Here is a 20,021-nt window from a genome sequence, read left to right as displayed (position 1 = left end):
AGGAGCAGACTGCTCGATTTTTCCCCAAGCACTGTGGCCCCGACACTGGCAATGCAAAGAAGTCCCCCCAGTGAACGGAGTGGGAGGGCCGTCCCGAGCTTGGAAAAGCACCCAATTAGTAGCCATAACGCTTCATACAAAAAAGGGACCAGAACAAACAGTAGCAATCCACCCCTACATTTTGCAAAACTCTCCACCCCTGATAGGAAGGGACATCCTTGCTATGTTAGGAGTCAGGATTACAAATTTATAATAAGAGCCACTGCCGTACACCCACTGCTGCCAACCAAACTGACTTGGAAATCACCAGACCCCGTATGGGTCGAGCAGTGGCCCCTGTCAAAGCCTCGAATGGCAGCCTTGCTGGAACTGGTCGACCTCGAGCTGCAAAAGGGTCACATAGAACCCTCCACCAGCCCGTGGAACACCCCTGTGTTTATATACTAGAAGCTACCTTTCTAACCCTAAACGAAACCAAACCGAACCTGACTAACTCCTGTTGGCTTTGTTATGATGTTAAACCCCCTTTCTACTAAGGCATTGCTTTAGACACCCCCTTCAGTTACTCCACAGCCAGTGCACCCCCACCAGTGCAGATGGGACACTCCCCGCAGAGGAATCACCCTGAGTCAAATCACAGGACAAGGCAAATGTTTTGGTAATGCAACTTTAGCAAAGCAAAAAGGCAACTTCTGCACTAAAGTTGTCAAGCCCAACAGAAAGATCGGTAAGTGGGTGGTCCCATCCGCATCTGGGATGTGGGTTTGCCAGCGATCCGGAGTGAGTCCTTGTGTGTTCCTTGCCAAATTTAATGACTCTATTGACTTCTGTGTCCAAGTTCTGATTGTTCCTAGGGTCCTGTACCACTCAGATGAAGAAGTGTACCACCTTTTCGAAGAACCTGACAGACTCCACAAAAGAGAAATAATCACAGGTATAACTATCGCAATGCTGCTCGGCCTGGGAGCAGCTGGTACAGCCACAGGTGTCTCAGCCATCGCAACCCAACAGCACGGACTCTCTCAGCTGCAAATGACCATCGATGAAGACCTGCAGAGGATCGAGAAATCCATCTCCTATCTAGAGAAATCAGTCTCTTCGCTTTCAGAAATAGTTTTACAGAATAGGCGAGGACTGGACCTCTTGTTCATGCAACAAGGAGGACTGTGTGCAGCTTTGAAAGAAAAATGCTGCTTTTATGCAGATCATACAAGAGTCGTTAAAGACTCCATGGCAGAACTCCGAGATAGACTGGCTCAAAGAAAGAGAGACAAGGAAACCCAGCAGAGCTGGTTCGAATCCTGGTTCAATCAATCACCTTGGCTCACCACTTTAATTTCTGCCCTGGTAGGTCCACTGGCAATACTGCTTTTAGCTGTTACCATAGGACCATGCCTGCTGAACAAGTTAGTCTCATTTGTTCAGGCCCGTCTAGAACGGGCGAACATTCTGTTTGTAGGCCAGCAACAAATGCTGTAAACCAAAAAGTGCAAACACAGTCAGCTGCAAAAAGCCTTCGAAACTCACCTTGCGAGATTTACTCAGGTTTACCAAAAACCCTTTTTTCCTTACCAAGTTACAAGTTTGTACCTCACTCCAGTGCCTATATCTACGACTACCTCATGTTACTTATGAAAAGGAGGGGGGAGATGTAGTAGATAGGGACAGGCGAACGGAAGATTTCGGGATGTGACGGAAAGAAAGACCCCTTCCCCCTCTCACCCTGCAACATGTTATCCATTTACCCCAAAGAATGTAACCACACCTAACCCAGTAGTTTTCCACTCCTGACTAACCCTAGAGACCCTACCAACCCCCCCTGACGTAGCACAGTCCCCCAAGACTATTTAAACCCATGAGATAAGATAATAAAGGCTTTCGACCGTCCACCACACTGGTGCCTGCGTGTGTCGTTGGCCCGAGTGGCCCAGGGGAGACTGGGCTGCCGTGCTGTTCCTTGAAACCAGGTCGCCTTGCCTTCCCCTGAAGGCAACAGTAGGGCTCCCTTGGGTCTATCAGGGCAGAAGTATCTTGAGGAGGGGACAACTTTAGTCTGCGATCCATCCTTCGATGTATGGATATTTTGCAGTCAGGTGCCCAACCCAATGCCAGGGGCCCCTGAGCACATCCTTTGTCCATTTTCCCTGGAAAAGAAAACTCACCAGTCCAGGTTGCTGATGTCAGTTTGTAGGGCTCCCTTGGGGCTATCAGGGCGGCACAAGTTTGAGGAGGGGACAACTTTGGTCTGGGGTACATCCTTCGATATAAGGATTTTTTGCAGTGAGGTCCCATCCGAGGGCCAGTAGCCCCTGGGCACAAACTTTGGCCATTTTCCCTGGGAAAGAAACTTCACCATTCCAGCTTCCTGAAGTCAGTTTGTAGGGCTCCCTTGGATGTATCATGGTAGCACAATTATGAGGTACGGAAAACTTTGGTCTGCGATCCATCCTTCGATATAAGGATTCTTTGCAGTCAGGTGCCCAGCCCAGTCCCAGGGGCCCCTGGGCACATCCTTTGGCCATTTTACATGCGAAATACAACTCACCAGTCCAGGTTCCTGATGTCAGTTTGTAGGACTCCATTGGGTATATCAGGGCAGCACAAGTTTAGGTAGGGACAACTTCGGTCTCGGGTACATCCTTCGATATAAGAATTTTTTGCAGCGAGGTCCCATCCCAGGGCCAGGAGCCCCTGGGCACATCCTTTGGCCATTTTCCCTGGGAAAGAAAACTCACCAGTCCAGGTTCCCGATGTCACTTTGTAGGGCTCCCTTAGGACTATAAGGGCAGAATAACCTTGAGGAGGGGACAACTTCGGTCTAGGGTCCATCCTTCGATGTATGGATATTTTGCAGTCAGGTGCCAGCCCAGAGCCAGGGGCCCCAGTGCACATCCTTTGGCCATTTTCCATGCGAAATACAAGTCACCAGTCCAGATTCCTGATGTCTGTTTGTAGGGCTCCCTTGGGTCTATCAGGGCAGCACAAGATTCAGGAGGGAAACACTCCGGTCTGGGGTCCATCCTTCGATATAAGGATTATTTTGCAATCAAGGCCCAGCCCAGGGCCAGGGGCCCCTGTGCACATCCTTTGTCCATTTTCTCTGGGAAAGAAAACTCACCAGTCCAGGTTCCTGATGTCAGTTTGGAGGGCTCCCTTGGGTCTGCCAGGGCAGCAGAAGTTTAGGGAGGGACAACTTCGGTCTGCGATCCCTCCTTCTAAAAAAGGAGTTTTTTGCAGTCAGGTGCCAGCCCAGGGCCAGGGGCCCCTGTGCACATCCTTTGTCCATTTTCTCTGGGAAAGAAAACTCACCAGTCCATGTTCCTGATGTCAGTTTGTATGGCTCCCTTGGGTCTATCAGGGCAGCAGAGTTTTGAGGTGGGGAAAACTTCGATCTAGGGTCCATCCTTCGATATATGGATTTTCTGCAGTGAGGTCCCACTCCAGGGCCAGGGGGCACTGGGTACATCCTTTGGCCATTCTCCCTAGGAAAGAAACTTAACCTTTCCTGTTTCCTGATGTCAGTTTGTAGGGCTCCCTTGGGTCTATCAGGGCAGAAGAATCTTGAGGAGGGGACAACTTTAGTCTGCGATCCATCCTTCGATGTATGGATATTTTGCAGTCACGTGCCCAACCCAAGGCCAGGGGCTCCTGGGCACATCCTTTGGCCATTTTCCATGCGAAATACAACTCACCAGTCCAGGTTCCTGATGTCAGTTTGTAGGCCTCCCTTGGGTCTATCAGGGCAGCACATGTTTGAGGTGGGGAGTATTTCGCTCTGGGGTCCATACTTTGATATTAGGATTTTTTGCAGTGAGGTCACAGCCCAGGGCTAGGGGCCTCTGGGCACATCCTTTGGCCATTTTCCATGCGAAATACAACTCACCAGTCCAGGTTCCAGATGTCAGTTTGTAGGGCTCCCTTGGGTGTATCAGGGCAGCACCAGTTTAGGTAGGGACAACTTCGGTCAGGGTTGGATCCTTAGATATAAGGATGTTTTGCAGTCAGGTGCCAGCCCAGGGCCAGGGGCCCCTGAGCACATCCTTTGGCCATTTTCCCTGGAAAGAAAACTCACCAGTCCAGGTTCCTGATGTCACTTTGTAGGGCTCCCTGGGGTCCATCCGGGCACCACAAGTTTGAGGAGGCGACAACTTCGGTCTGGGGTCCATCCTTCGATGTATGGATTTTTGCAGTGAGGTCCCACCCAAGGGCCAAGGGCCCCTGTGCACATCCTTTGTCCATTTTCCCTGGGAAAGAAAACTCACCAGTCCAGGTGCCTGATGTCAGTTTGTAGGGCTCCCTTGGGTCTATCAGGGCAGAAGAATCTTGAGGAGGGGACAACATTAGTCTGCGATCCATCCTTCAATGTATGGATATTTTGCAGTCAGGTGCCCAACCCAAGGCCAGTAGCCCCTGGGCACAACCTTTGGCCATTTTCCCTGGGAAAGAAACTTCACCATTCCAGCTTCCTGAAGTCAGTTTGTAGGGCTCCCTTGGATGTATCAGGGTAGCACAATTATGAGGTACGGAAAACTTTGGTCTGCGATCCATCCTTCGATATAAGGATTCTTTGCAGTCAGGTGCCCAGCCCAGTCCCAGGGGCCCCTGGGCACATCCTTTGGCCATTTTCCATGCGAAATACAACTCACCAGTCCAGGTTCCTGATGTCATTTTGTAGGGCTCCCTTGGGTCTATCAGGGCAGCACATGTTTGAGGTGGGGAGTACTTTGCTCTGGGGTCCATACTTCGATATTAGGATTTTTTGCAGTGAGGTCACAGCCCAGGGCTAGGGGCCTCTGGGCACATCCTTTGGCCATTTTCCATGCGAAATACAACTCACCAGTCCAGGTTCCAGATGTCAGTTTGTAGGGCTCCCTTGGGTCTATCTGGAAAGCAGAAATTTGAGGAGGGGACAATTTTGGTCTGCGAACAATCCTTCGATATAGGGATTCTTTGCAGTCAGGCCCCAGCCCAGTGCCACGGGCCACTGGGCACATGCTTTGGCCATTTTCCCTGGGAAAGAAAATTCACCAGTCCAGGTTGCTGATGTCAGTTTGTAGGGCTCCCTTGGGTCTATCAGGGCAGCACAACGTTGAGGAGGGGACAACTTTGGTCTGCGATCCATCCTTCGATATACGGATTTTTTGCAGTCAGTCCCCAGCCCAGTACCAGGGGCCCCTGGGCACATCCTTTGGCCATTTTCCCTGGGAAAGAAAACTCACCAGTCCAGGTTGCTGATGTCAGTTTGTAGGGCTCCCTTGGGTCTATCAGGGCAGCAGAAGTTTAGGTAGGGACAAGTTCGGTCTGCGATCCATCCTTCGATAAAAGGAGTTTTTTGCAGTCAGGTGCCAGCCCAGGGCCAGGGGCCGCTGTGCACATCCGTTGGCCATTTTCCCTGGGAAAGAAAACTCACCAGTCCAGCTTCCTGATGTCAGTTTGTAGGGCTCCCATGGATCTATCAGGGCAACACAAGTTTGAGGTGGGGACAAATTCGGTCTGCGTTCCATCCTTCGATGTATGGATATTTTGCAGTCAGGTGCCCAGCCGAGGGCCAGGGGCCCCTGGGCACATCCTTTGGCCATTTTCCATGCGAAATATAACTCACCAGTCCAGGTTCCAGATGTCAGTTTGTAGGGCTCCCTTGGGTCTATCAGGCCAGCAGAGTTTTGAGGTAGGGAAAACTTCGATCTAGGGTCCATCCTTCGATACAAGTATTTTTTGCAGTGAGTTCCCAGCCCAGGGCCAGGGGGCACTGGGTACATCCTTTGGCCATTCTCCCTAGGAAAGAAACTTAACCTTTCCTGATTCCTGATGTGAGTTTGTAGGGCTCCCTTGGGTCTATCAGGGCAGAAGTATCTTGAGGAGGGGACAACTTTAGTCTGCGATCCATCCTTCGATGTATGGATATTTTGCAGTCAGGTGCCCAACCCAACGCCAGGGGCCCCTGAGCACATCCTTTGTCCATTTTCCCTGGAAAAGAAAACTCACCAGTCCAGGTTGCTGATGTCAGTTTGTAGGGCTCCCTTGGGGCTATCAGGGCGGCACAAGTTTGAGGAGGGGACAACTTTGGTCTGGGGTACATCCTTCGATATAAGGATTTTTTGCAGTGAGGTCCCATCCCAGGGCCAGTAGCCCCTGGGCACAACCTTTGGCCATTTTCCCTGGGAAAGAAACTTCACCATTCCAGCTTCCTGAAGTCAGTTTGTAGGGCTCCCTTGGATGTATCATGGTAGCACAATTATGAGGTACGGAAAACTTTGGTCTGCGATCCATCCTTCGATATAAGGATTCTTTGCAGTCAGGTGCCCAGCCCAGTCCCAGGGGCCCCTGGGCACATCCTTTGGCCATTTTACATGCGAAATACAACTCACCAGTCCAGGTTCCTGATGTCAGTTTGTAGGACTCCATTGGGTATATCAGGGCAGCACAAGTTTAGGTAGGGACAACTTCGGTCTGGGGTACATCCTTCGATATAAGAATTTTTTGCAGCGAGGTCCCATCCCAGGGCCAGGAGCCCCTGGGCACATCCTTTGGCCATTTTCCCTGGGAAAGAAAACTCACCAGTCCAGGTTCCCGATGTCACTTTGTAGGGCTCCCTTAGGACTATAAGGGCAGAATAACCTTGAGGAGGGGACAACTTCGGTCTAGGGTCCATCCTTCGATGTATGGATATTTTGCAGTCAGGTGCCAGCCCAGAGCCAGGGGCCCCAGTGCACATCCTTTGGCCATTTTCCATGCGAAATACAACTCACCAGTCCAGATTCCTGATGTCTGTTTGTAGGGCTCCCTTGGGTCTATCAGGGCAGCACAAGATTCAGGAGGGAAACACTCCGGTCTGGGGTCCATCCTTCGATATAAGGATTTTTTTGCAATCAAGGCCCAGCCCAGGGCCAGGGGCCCCTGTGCACATCCTTTGTCCATTTTCTCTGGGAAAGAAAACTCACCAGTCCAGGTTCCTGATGTCAGTTTGGAGGGCTCCCTTGGGTCTGCCAGGGCAGCAGAAGTTTAGGGAGGGACAACTTCGGTCTGCGATCTCTCCTTCTAAAAAAGGAGTTTTTTGCAGTCAGGTGCCAGCCCAGGGCCAGGGGCCCCTGTGCACATCCTTTGTCCATTTTCTCTGGGAAAGAAAACTCACCAGTCCATGTTCCTGATGTCAGTTTGTATGGCTCCCTTGGGTCTATCAGGGCAGCAGAGTTTTGAGGTGGGGAAAACTTCGATCTAGGGTCCATCCTTCGATATATGGATTTTCTGCAGTGAGGTCCCAGCCCAGGGCCAGGGGGCACTGGGTACATCCTTTGGCCATTCTCCCTAGGAAAGAAACTTAACCTTTCCTGTTTCCTGATGTCAGTTTGTAGGGCTCCCTTGGGTCTATCAGGGCAGAAGAATCTTGAGGAGGGGACAACTTTAGTCTGCGATCCATCCTTCGATGTATGGATATTTTGCAGTCACGTGCCCAACCCAAGGCCAGGGGCTCCTGGGCACATCCTTTGGCCATTTTCCATGCGAAATACAACTCACCAGTCCAGGTTCCTGATGTCATTTTGTAGGGCTCCCTTGGGTCTATCAGGGCAGCACATGTTTGAGGTGGGGAGTATTTCGCTCTGGGGTCCATACTTCGATATTAGGATTTTTTGCAGTGAGGTCACAGCCCAGGGCTAGGGGCCTCTGGGCACATCCTTTGGCCATTTTCCATGCGAAATACAACTCACCAGTCCAGGTTCCAGATGTCAGTTTGTAGGGCTCCCTTGGGTCTATCAGGGCAGCACAAGTTTAGGTAGGGACAACTTCGGTCAGGGTTGGATCCTTAGATATAAGGATGTTTTGCAGTCAGGTGCCAGCCCAGGGCCAGGGGCCCCTGAGCACATCCTTTGGCCATTTTCCCTGGAAAGAAAACTCACCAGTCCAGGTTCCTGATGTCACTTTGTAGGGCTCCCTGGGGTCCATCCGGGCACCACAAGTTTGAGGAGGCGACAACTTCGGTCTGGGGTCCATCCTTCGATGTATGGATTTTTGCAGTGAGGTCCCACCCAAGGGCCAAGGGCCCCTGTGCACATCCTTTGTCCATTTTCCCTGGGAAAGAAAACTCACCAGTCCAGGTGCCTGATGTCAGTTTGTAGGGCTCCCTTGGGTCTATCAGGGCAGAAGAATCTTGAGGAGGGGACAACATTAGTCTGCGATCCATCCTTCAATGTATGGATATTTTGCAGTCAGGTGCCCAACCCAAGGCCAGTAGCCCCTGGGCACAACCTTTGGCCATTTTCCCTGGGAAAGAAACTTCACCATTCCAGCTTCCTGAAGTCAGTTTGTAGGGCTCCCTTGGATGTATCAGGGTAGCACAATTATGAGGTACGGAAAACTTTGGTCTGCGATCCATCCTTCGATATAAGGATTCTTTGCAGTCAGGTGCCCAGCCCAGTCCCAGGGGCCCCTGGGCACATCCTTTGGCCATTTTCCATGCGAAATACAACTCACCAGTCCAGGTTCCTGATGTCATTTTGTAGGGCTCCCTTGGGTCTATCAGGGCAGCACATGTTTGAGGTGGGGAGTATTTCGCTCTGGGGTCCATACTTCGATATTAGGATTTTTTGCAGTGAGGTCACAGCCCAGGGCTAGGGGCCTCTGGGCACATCCTTTGGCCATTTTCCATGCGAAATACAACTCACCAGTCCAGGTTCCAGATGTCAGTTTGTAGGGCTCCCTTGGGTCTATCTGGAAAGCAGAAATTTGAGGAGGGGACAATTTTGGTCTGCGAACAATCCTTCGATATAGGGATTCTTTGCAGTCAGGCCCCAGCCCAGTGCCACGGTCCACTGGGCACATGCTTTGGCCATTTTCCCTGGGAAAGAAAATTCACCAGTCCAGGTTCCAGATGTCAGTTTGTAGGGCTCCCTTGGGTCTATCAGGGCAGCACAAGTTTAGGTAGGGACAACTTCGGTCAGGGTTGGATCCTTAGATATAAGGATGTTTTGCAGTCAGGTGCCAGCCCAGGGCCAGGGGCCCCTGAGCACATCCTTTGGCCATTTTCCCTGGAAAGAAAACTCACCAGTCCAGGTTCCTGATGTCACTTTGTAGGGCTCCCTGGGGTCCATCCGGGCACCACAAGTTTGAGGAGGCGACAACTTCGGTCTGGGGTCCATCCTTCGATGTATGGATTTTTGCAGTGAGGTCCCACCCAAGGGCCAAGGGCCCCTGTGCACATCCTTTGTCCATTTTCCCTGGGAAAGAAAACTCACCAGTCCAGGTGCCTGATGTCAGTTTGTAGGGCTCCCTTGGGTCTATCAGGGCAGAAGAATCTTGAGGAGGGGACAACATTAGTCTGCGATCCATCCTTCAATGTATGGATATTTTGCAGTCAGGTGCCCAACCCAAGGCCAGTAGCCCCTGGGCACAACCTTTGGCCATTTTCCCTGGGAAAGAAACTTCACCATTCCAGCTTCCTGAAGTCAGTTTGTAGGGCTCCCTTGGATGTATCAGGGTAGCACAATTATGAGGTACGGAAAACTTTGGTCTGCGATCCATCCTTCGATATAAGGATTCTTTGCAGTCAGGTGCCCAGCCCAGTCCCAGGGGCCCCTGGGCACATCCTTTGGCCATTTTCCATGCGAAATACAACTCACCAGTCCAGGTTCCTGATGTCATTTTGTAGGGCTCCCTTGGGTCTATCAGGGCAGCACATGTTTGAGGTGGGGAGTACTTTGCTCTGGGGTCCATACTTCGATATTAGGATTTTTTGCAGTGAGGTCACAGCCCAGGGCTAGGGGCCTCTGGGCACATCCTTTGGCCATTTTCCATGCGAAATACAACTCACCAGTCCAGGTTCCAGATGTCAGTTTGTAGGGCTCCCTTGGGTCTATCTGGAAAGCAGAAATTTGAGGAGGGGACAATTTTGGTCTGCGAACAATCCTTCGATATAGGGATTCTTTGCAGTCAGGCCCCAGCCCAGTGCCACGGGCCACTGGGCATATGCTTTGGCCATTTTCCCTGGGAAAGAAAATTCACCAGTCCAGGTTGCTGATGTCAGTTTGTAGGGCTCCCTTGGGTCTATCAGGGCAGCACAACGTTGAGGAGGGGACAACTTTGGTCTGCGATCCATCCTTCGATATACGGATTTTTTGCAGTCAGTCCCCAGCCCAGTACCAGGGGCCCCTGGGCACATCCTTTGGCCATTTTCCCTGGGAAAGAAAACTCACCAGTCCAGGTTGCTGATGTCAGTTTGTAGGGCTCCCTTGGGTCTATCAGGGCAGCACAACTTTGAGGAGGGGACAACTTTGGTCTGGGGTCCATCCTTCGATATAAGGATTTTTTGCATTCAGGTCCCAGCCCTGTGCCTGGGGCCCCTGGGCTCATCCTTTGGCCATTTTCCCTGGGAAAGAAAACTCACCAGTCCAGGTTGCTGATGTCAGTTTGTAGGGCTCCCTTGGGTCTATCAGGGCGGCACAACTATGAGGAGGGGACAACTTCGGTCTGGGATCCATCCTTCGATATAAGGATTCTTTGAAGTCAGGTCCGAGGCCAGGGCCAGGGGCCCCTGGGCACATCCTTTGGCCATTTTCCCTGGGAAAGAAAACTCACCAGTCCAGGTTGCTGATGTCAGTTTGTAGGGCTCCCTTGGGTCTATCAGGGCAGCACAACTATGAGGAGGGGACAACTTCGGTCTGGGCTCCATCCTTCGATATAAGGATTCTCTGCAGTCAGGTCCCAGCCCTGTGCTTGGGGCCCCTGGGCACATGCTTTGGCCATTTTCCCTGGGAAAGAAAACTCACCAGTCCAGGTTGCTGATGTCAGTTTGTAGGGCTCCCTTGGGTCTATCTGGGAAGCAGAAATTTGAGGATGGGACAATTTGGGTCTGTGAACCATCCTTCGATATAAGGATTATTTGCATTCAGGCCCCATCCCAGTACCAGGGGCTGTGGGAACTCAAAATGTCTCTCAGACATTTTTAGAGGTTCCAGGCCTTGGTCAGAAGCATTCTAGACCCTGGCAGACAGCTGAAAAACAACTGTGATTTTGAGTTTGAGCCATGGAATGAATTACCAACTTTGGAGGTGGAACAAGCAATCACAAAAGGTTAGATAGTATAGTATAAGTAGTTACGAAGTAGAGGGGAAATTTTTTTAGTATTGTACAGGGGGGTTTTAGCACATGTACAGGGGGGTTTTCACTTTGTACATGGGGGTCAGAAGTTCTAAGATGGAGGAAAGTGGGCTGATCCCATCCTTCTTCCTTCTTCTTCCTTACCTCCATGTTCTTGGTGATGTTGGCACTCACAGATTGGTTTAGAGTAGAAAAACACTTGGCAACGTAGGTAGTAGGTATTGGGGAATAATTGTAAACATGTTATACGTAATATATCTTATAAAAGATAGCAGCAACCCTGGGCGGAGGGAGAGACGAAGAAGACAGCAGATAGAGAGGATGTCAGGGTGTGTGTGTGCCTCTACCCAGGCCACTGATCAAATAGCTGCAGTCCAAGAACATAATCTGTTAGATAACTAGCAATAAACTGCCTTGAGACCGAACAGCTAAGCCTGCGGAGTTTTTCTTTGGAAGCACGGGTTGGAGGAGGAATTTCACCACCACATGTGGCCCCAAAACAAGGCTGGGGTTCCCACATCTGGCGTCCCTGGGTGGGCATCAACAAAAAGAAGAAAAAGAAACATCAAACAACCTCCAACCTTCATCGGCAGAAAAGGAAAGAAGAAAAAAAAAAAAAAGAAGAGCAGTACACACTCTCCGCATTTTCAAGAAGAGAGGGAGCGGAAAGCTCAAGATAAGAACTTGACCTTCACCAAGGCATTTCGTCTGGAGGACAGCCAGGAGGAGAGAAACCAGAAGCGCGCCTGGGATTCCTCGCCTGTGACCTGCTGGACGATGGACAGTGCCATCTCCGGACTGACTTCATGCTGACTCAGCTTTTGGTGAGAATGGTTGAAATTAAGAACATGGGGAGGGAAGGAATTTTTCCCAAGGACACACCAAAGACTTTTTTTTAGCCCTATAGGGCGAAACTTCTACCCATCAGGTAGAGACAGCCCAAATGAAATGAAAGCTTTGTTATCATAGGTGCGGTGTAGTCACTCGCACACAGATATATATTTTTTCTTGGGATTGAATTTTTGGCAAAAGATCAATAAGTAACTTTATTACTGAGCCACAAAAGGACAAAAAGATAAGACTGCTGCAAAACTTTTGTTTTTAACAAGGACAATATTATAGCCAGCTCTACAGCACGGCACGTCCAGCCGGACAGCTGGGGTTTCTATGGGAGCACAAAGGGGAAAGATCGCCCAGCCAGCAGCTCGGGGCAGTTTTCCTCACCACAGATCCAGGGAAAGCAGGACTGCCTTCCATGGACAATCAGGGGATGGTCTGTCATCATGCCCTGTGTGTCCGGGTTCCCACTGTTCCTCAGTTTCCCTCGAACCTCAATCCCTGAGCTCCTCCAATGCAAGTCCCCCAGACAGAGAGATAAGCCAAGCACAGCCGCAGCCCCCGGTGGGGGAAGGGACCAAGCGCTGCTCCAGTCCAAACCCGCGGCGGGAGGGGCAGCGGCGGCGGCGGCGTCTCCGGTGGGGGAGGGTGCAGAGGGAGTGCAGAGCAGAGAGGGAAGAGGAGGGGAGAGGAGAAATCTCTCGTGGCTGCTCGGGCTGGGAGTCCAAAACAGCCCGCGGTGCAGGCGAGAGTTGGGGCAGCGGGAACAGCGCAGACACGGGGCAGCGGGGGCGCGGGTGCAGTGGCCAGGCGTCCCGAGCGTCCTGTGATGCGTTCAGTGTCGAGAATTCGTGAAGCCGCAAGAGCGGCCACCCAAGAGGCGGGGGGCAGCTCCCGGATCGCGGCAGCCAGTCCCGCTGAGGAAATAGCAGAGGGACAGCGAGAGGCGTCCCTTGCTGCAGCTCAGGCGGCGGGCACGCGCGTGAAGGTTGAGCAAAGCCCAAGAGCCACGGGTGCAGGGAATTCTCGCATCTGGAACGCGTGGGACGGGCGCAGGCGGGGCGGGGCCGGTGCGCGCGGGCTGTGGGTGCTGGGACAGTCAGGAGAGGGGCAAAGCGAAATGGGAAACATCGGGACCGGAATGGGAACAGAGAGTGTGATTGCGTCAGCCTGGGGAGGGATGGCAGTGGCTCTGAACCGGGCGCTGCGAGCCGGAGCGAGGCGAAAGCACGGCCGGGACCAGAGCAGGAGCGTCCTCACCCCCGGGGTGACACAGGCAGGGACGGGGCGTGGCCAGGATGACTCAGGGCATGGTCCGTCGCGGTTCCCATGGCAACAGCCAGCACAAACCCACAGCTACCCCTGTGAGTTTCAGACGGCCAGAACAGAATAGTTATTGCATCAAAAATGAGTTACACATAGATCGGTTGTTAGAAGAAATGTTAGACTGAAAGTTTATCAGGAATTAGTACGGGGTTTGCGAATGTAAATCAATTGTCGGAAGTACATATTGGAGAGCGAAGTGCATGGAACCATGGCGCGGGGTCTTTCGCATCTCGAGCGCGGCACAGGCACTGACAGCGTCAGCGGCGGCGGCGGCCGCCAGCCAGCCGAGTGCCCACAGGCTGCGTGGTGACCGCGCGGGGGGGAATCCCGAGCGCGGGACGCGGCGCGGGGCGCGGCGGCGGCGGGGAGCGGCGGTCGCGCGCTGATGACGTCAGCAGGGCGCCGAACCACGCTGAGATGGGGACAGCCACCGGGGCCGGGTGGGACGACCCGAGCGGGACTGGAACGGTGCCGGGTTCAGTCGGGCGTGAGAGGGGACATTCCCGAGCTCACGGCCGTGGCCGGGGTCTGCGCGGCGGGGTGCAGTCGGGGCTGGTGTTCCTTCTCTCGTTCCCATGGCGACACAGACAGAGACGGGTGAATCCAGGATGCACTCTGCGTTTGCAGAAGTTAAAGCGAATGCAGAAGTGTCAGAGAGGGACAGATTGCAGGAATGGGTCCAGCGCAGCCGACACGGGGCGTGTGCGGGGGCTGGGAGCAGGAGAGAGACACAGTCACTCCAGTGCAGGCAGAAGCGGGGTGTGACTGTGCCAGAACTGCTCCCCTGCGCTCCGCTCGGGCTCGGGCGTGAGCGGGGACTGGGCAGAGCCAAGGCAGGGATCTCCTTGGTCGCTGCCTCTCCACAGCAGAGCTGCGGTGTGACAGATGCTGAGGCTTTTTCCACTGCAGTGCACATCAAAACATTAACAACAAATACACGGCACAGCCCAGAAACCACAGCAGCCAAAGTAAATAACTTTTTGCAATCACATCTATTACACCAAATGTCCCACAGCAATGATGAGATGAAATTCCAACATTCACCCAAAAAATAAGATACAGCTAAGTCGCCACTTGAAATCAAGGGTCTCCTTCTTCAAACTTCTCCAATGTTTCTAAATGCTAACCCCAGATTTTTTAGTTAGGTGACAGAATTGATCAGCACATGCACCCATCCGGTGTGGTGAAGTGATATTGTTTATAGAACATAATGTGAAAAAGAGATAGTATAATGAGAATTGAGATAGAGAATTGAATAGCATGAAACTTTAGTAATTTATTATGTTAAGGTTTAAGTTAAGTTGTATTTTAGCATTTTATTAATAATAGAATTGAATTTTATATATAGTTTAATTTAAGTTTAAGTATTGTTTAATTAGAGTATATCACTTTAAGTTTATCTTAGTTTGGGCCCTGAAAAAGTTAAGTTTATAAGCATTTAATTGATAATGAATTTATATATTGTTAATTTGATATATATATATATAGGTTTCATAAAGTTAATATAATTTAGGGATTTTTTACCAATATTTTATATGTTAAGTTTAAGTAGTGTTTAATTCAAAAAATTATTTTAAGTTTTTCAAAGGTTAAGTTTGTTTAATTAACAAAGTTTAGTTGTTTTTCTTTAAGAATAATAAGGTTTTGATTGAAAGAGTTTATGAGATGATAATGAATATTAAGTTAAAGGGAAGAAACAGTCTATCGGATTTTTGGTTTTATTTTAGTCTTTTCTGTTTTATTGTAAGTTTATCAGTGTATAAGAGTCTTGAAGAAATTTATTCTGAGTTTTTCTGAGATCGATTTCATTGTTTAATGATCACTTGTTTATTTTGTTATTTCTTTGTGTAATGATACAAAGAGTGTTTGTTTCCAAATTCTTTCTTTTGCGTTTAACTATTTAAGTGTTTTATAAATGTTATTGTTAAGAAATTTTATCATGTTATCAGGTGAAGCTCTGTGCTTTGTTCTTTCATAGCGAATTTTCGTATGTTTTATTGTTGTTTTTGTAATCTCATCCAGGTTACATGTCATTCTGAAGTTTTATTTTGGATTTTAACTATGTTGTGCATTTTTCTAGGTGAACTCTCTGGTTTGTTTTTATATTTCTTGTGAGTGGAATCATTGCATTTCTATTTTTTAACATTCTTGAATGTTTTTCAGAAAGTCTCAGAGACAAATGCCTGAAGCATTCTGACAATGTTTTGTTAATGTTTATTTTATGGTTTCTTTCAATTGAAAAAACATCTGTTTCCTTCAAAGGAGTTTCAAGAAGAATGAATCCTCGTGTCATTTGATCAATTTATCAGTTTGAACTTTGAGTGTTTATTTCATATGAAAATGTTATAATAAGTTGTTATGTTTTAGGTATCATATATGTAATGTTAGTATAAGCTTTGTTTAAGATAGTATGATAAAGAGCATCACTCCAATTTAAAGTTTGGGTTTTGGCCAGGCCCGGATTTTAACTTGGACGGATGAGTTTGCCAGCAAAATTCAGAGGTTTTTGCACAAAAATGAATGTTGTATAGATCATTTTGATCCATCAGTTCGATCCTACAAATTTGACAGCTGACACAGCTTTGTGGTGAAACTTGTCAGCCCTGCCCGGGAAGGGAATGCCAATTTTCACTGGAAACAAGTGTTTCAGCTGTTTGCAGACTCTGAACCACTGGCACAATGTTTCTGATAATTATGCTTTGTTCAATTTTATATATGTTATTTAGAATCTTTCTTTTGAACTCTTTTGAATCGTTATTGATTTTGATAAGTTTTCTGCATTTTATTATTAAGATATTTTGTCTTGTTCTATATTATGTTTTATATTTTAACCTTCTTGTTTCAAAAGAGAAGAAGAGAAAGAGAGAAAAAAGAAAAAAGGTGTAAAGAGAGAAAAGAAGAGAAGTGAAGAAGTGCCTGAAATAAGGCTGGAATAAGTAATGAAAATTTTGTATATTTTAATCTTTTGAGATTGTTCTTTTGTAGATTTGATTTCACTGATTGTCGAGGAAAATATGAGGAGAGTGCCAGACACTGGATGGATCAAATTGAAAAAATCAGTCAAGTTAATAACTTTGAGCAAGGATCGTGGTAATGTTTTCATGAAGTTTAAAATAGATCTTTGTTTTTATCTTACAGGCCCTCAAAAGGTGTTCTTATAGATTTAGAGATAATGGCTCAGATCATTGTTAAGGCAAACACTGGATTGCTGATAATGTCAGGCAGAGATTTCCTAATCATTCATTTACATTTAAAGAAAGAAAAAAATATTTTGAGTGGACAATCCAAAGTCACAAGATTTCTCAATCACGTTGTTAGAATACCCAGAAGTTTGCACAGTTCATTTTTTAGCTCACAATACGTTAAATGCAAAAATAAGTTTTAGAGAAAAATCAAAAATAAGTTAAGAATTAATAGAAAAGATGACAGTGTTTACTGATAGTTCAAGGAAAACTCACAAATCACATGGAAAATTCCAAAAATAGAGAAATGGGAATCAGATGTAAAAAATGGTAAAAGACTCACCACAAATTGTAAAATTAGTAGTAATAGTCAGGGTTTTTCAGTTATTTCAGAAGCCATTAATCTGATCACAGATTCAGTGTATATTGCAAATGTGACCAAACAATTAGAGGAATCACTTTTAAAACATATGGACAATGAAGTTTTATATTCGTATCTATTATGTATGAAAATAATCCTGATAGACAGAGAACATAAATATTTTGTTATGCACATCAGAATGCATTCTTCATTTCTGAGGTTTTTAGTAAAAGTAAATGTTCATGTAGACAGATTCACAGTGTCCATCTCACAAACACTGCCAGACATTTTTGAACAAGAAAAATTGAGCCATGCATTTTTTCACAAAAGTATACAAACATTGATGGAATCCTTTCGCTTTCTAGAGGTCAGGCAAAGGAAATCATCAACGCTTGTCAGAGTGTCAGTTTGTACAGCGTCCTGTATCTACAGGAGTGATCCATTTGAGAGGTTTGGAAAAAGTCTTCAGCTGTGGCAAACTGATGTCACAAGATATGCATTTTTTGAGAAGCTTGAAAACATTTGTGTTCCAGTTGATATGTTTTCACATTTATGTTTCAGTTCACACATTTTCAGGAGCAATTTTTGGATCATGACATACAGGAGAAACCACAGAATATATCATACCTTGAAATCCATTTGGATAAACAGAAAAGGAGGAGACAGGAGCAACATCTCACATGCAGTTGAACAAAGTTTTGTATGGGAATTGTTAGATATTTTACAAACAGTGCACGAGCAGTGCTAAGGGAAAATTCTTCAGTTTTGTCAAAAACCCAGAGTCAGGACAAATTGAAAGTTCATTTACATTAATAACTTGGGGCAAGGGTTTTGTTTGTGTTTCTATAGAACGAGGATCGAAGTGGGTGTCGGCAAGGCACGTGAAACCTCATCGGGTGCAGATGCCAGTGAACATGGACCAGAGAAGCAGAGAAGCAAGCACGCAGACAAAGATGGACAGCAACGCTGCAGACGTCTCGTCAGACGACGATTGGGAACTCAGAGACTTGGGGTTTTTCTGGGGAATCAAGTGTTGTTTGGATGTTGCTGCATTGCAGGGTTTCTCACAGAGGCTGGGGACATGGACATGGGGTTCAGACAGATAGTGTTCATGTACTTCATTCCCTTGCATGTTGCCTTGGGCAATGGGACAGGCTTTCCCATGAGACAACCAAGGGAAAAGGTGTGGGAGACTTTGGCAAAGGCAGCGGGTCTGGACAGCATTTGCCTGACCCATTCAGAACTGGGGAAACAATTTTTGAACCTCCAAAGTTGGCAAATTTTTGGATCGACAAAAATGGGATTTGGTACCGAATTCAATCCATTGAGAGTGGCAAAGATAGATAATCAGATAGTAGATATCATTCCAAATCAGTTCTTTCATAGAAATGCCTGGTGCAATCACACCAAAGTGATGAGCAAACTATCCCTTCAACACCCAGCCACTTTACCGAAGGGAGTGTTTTTTCATTTGCAGGGACAGAATTTGGCCTGCTATCCCTGCAAAAGTCAAAAGCAGTCCATGCAGCATTGAGGAGTTCTCATTGATAACACCTGATTTGAAAACTTTAAAGGAGCAGACACACAGGAAAGAGAAAAGGTCCTTTGAACAATATAGCCAAATTGTGATAATGATGTCTGTATTTGGGACAAGGCTCGGAGAATTGCAGTTGCAATTTTCTCACCCCAAAAACAGCGTTGGGGGTGACCTTGACACAATTGGACCACATAGCATGCTAGATTGAGTAAACATAATCGTGCCATTTCATCTGCACTGAGTGACATGTTAACAGATATCAGCAGTGCAAGACAAGCGGTGCTTCAGAACAAGGCAGCAGTTGGTTATTTGCTGCTGTCACATGGGCACGGATGTGAAAAATTTGAGGGGACATGCTGCATGAACTTGCTTGATCATTCAAAATCTATTCATGAAAATATGAAACAAATGCAAAGTAGTATCAGCAAATTGAGAAAAAAGAAACTTACAAGATTCTGGTGAAATGATTTCATTGGCTTTTTTAATCTTTCACCATTGTGGAAAAACTATTTAAAATAGTGTTATATATTATTATAGGGTTTGTAGTTCTACTTGTTCTGCCATGCATTTTCATGTGCATTCAAAGAGCCTTGAACAACATGGCAAAGCAGGTGTTTCTGGTTCAAACAGGGAGGGGAGATGTGGGAACTCAAAATGTCTCTCAGACATTTTTAGAGGTTCCAGGCCTTGGTCAGAAGCATTCTAGACCCTGGCAGACAGCTGAAAAACAACTGTGATTTTGAGTTTGAGCCATGGAATGAATTACCAACTTTGGAGGTGGAACAAGCAATCACAAAAGGTTAGATAGTATAGTATAAGTAGTTACGAAGTAGAGGGGAAATTTTTTTAGTATTGTACAGGGGGGTTTTAGCACATGTACAGGGGGGTTTTCACTTTGTACATGGGGGTCAGAAGTTCTAAGATGGAGGAAAGTGGGCTGATCCCATCCTTCTTCCTTCTTCTTCCTTACCTCCATGTTCTTGGTGATGTTGGCACTCACAGATTGGTTTAGAGTAGAAAAACACTTGGCAACGTAGGTAGTAGGTATTGGGGAATAATTGTAAACATGTTATACGTAATATATCTTATAAAAGATAGCAGCAACCCTGGGCGGAGGGAGAGACGAAGAAGACAGCAGATAGAGAGGATGTCAGGGTGTGTGTGTGCCTCTACCCAGGCCACTGATCAAATAGCTGCAGTCCAAGAACATAATCTGTTAGATAACTAGCAATAAACTGCCTTGAGACCGAACAGCTAAGCCTGCGGAGTTTTTCTTTGGAAGCACGGGTTGGAGGAGGAATTTCACCACCACATGTGGCCCCAAAACAAGGCTGGGGTTCCCACAAGGGGCCCCTGGGCACATACTTTGGCCATTTTCCCTGGGAAAGAAAACTCACCAGTCCAGGTTGCTGATGTCAGTTTGTAGGGCTCCCTTGGGTCTATCAGGGCAGCACAACTTTGAGGAGGGGACATCTTTGGTCTGGGTTCCATCCTTCGATATACGGATTCTTTGCAGCCAGGTACGAGCCCAGGGCCAAGGGCCCCTGGGCACACCCTTTGGCCATTTTCCCTGGGAAAGAAAACTCACCAGTCCAGGTTGCTGATGTCAGTTTGTAGGGCTCCCTTGGGTCTATCTGGGAAGCAGAAATTTGAGGAGGGGACAATTTTGGTCTGCGAACAATCCTTC

The 20,021-nt window shown here is 47.8% G+C and overlaps 1 pseudogene across 1 annotated transcript; it reads right to left on the bottom strand.

The window, feature by feature from the left end:
• Positions 1 to 10,888: 10,888 nt before the first annotated feature.
• Positions 10,889 to 19,707, bottom strand: LOC146764385 (uncharacterized; annotated as a pseudogene). Its single transcript, XR_014950838.1, has one exon. The product of XR_014950838.1 is annotated as an uncharacterized LOC146764385 (transcript).
• Positions 19,708 to 20,021: the final 314 nt, after the last annotated feature.

The sequence above is a fragment of the Lonchura striata genome, chromosome 34, assembly GCF_050655825.1.
Source record: "Lonchura striata isolate lonStrDom1 chromosome 34, ASM5065582v1, whole genome shotgun sequence".
Lineage (NCBI taxonomy): Eukaryota > Metazoa > Chordata > Aves > Passeriformes > Estrildidae > Lonchura > Lonchura striata.
Note: the sequence above shows the minus strand (reverse complement) of the source record. Positions and strands in the feature narration are given on the sequence as shown.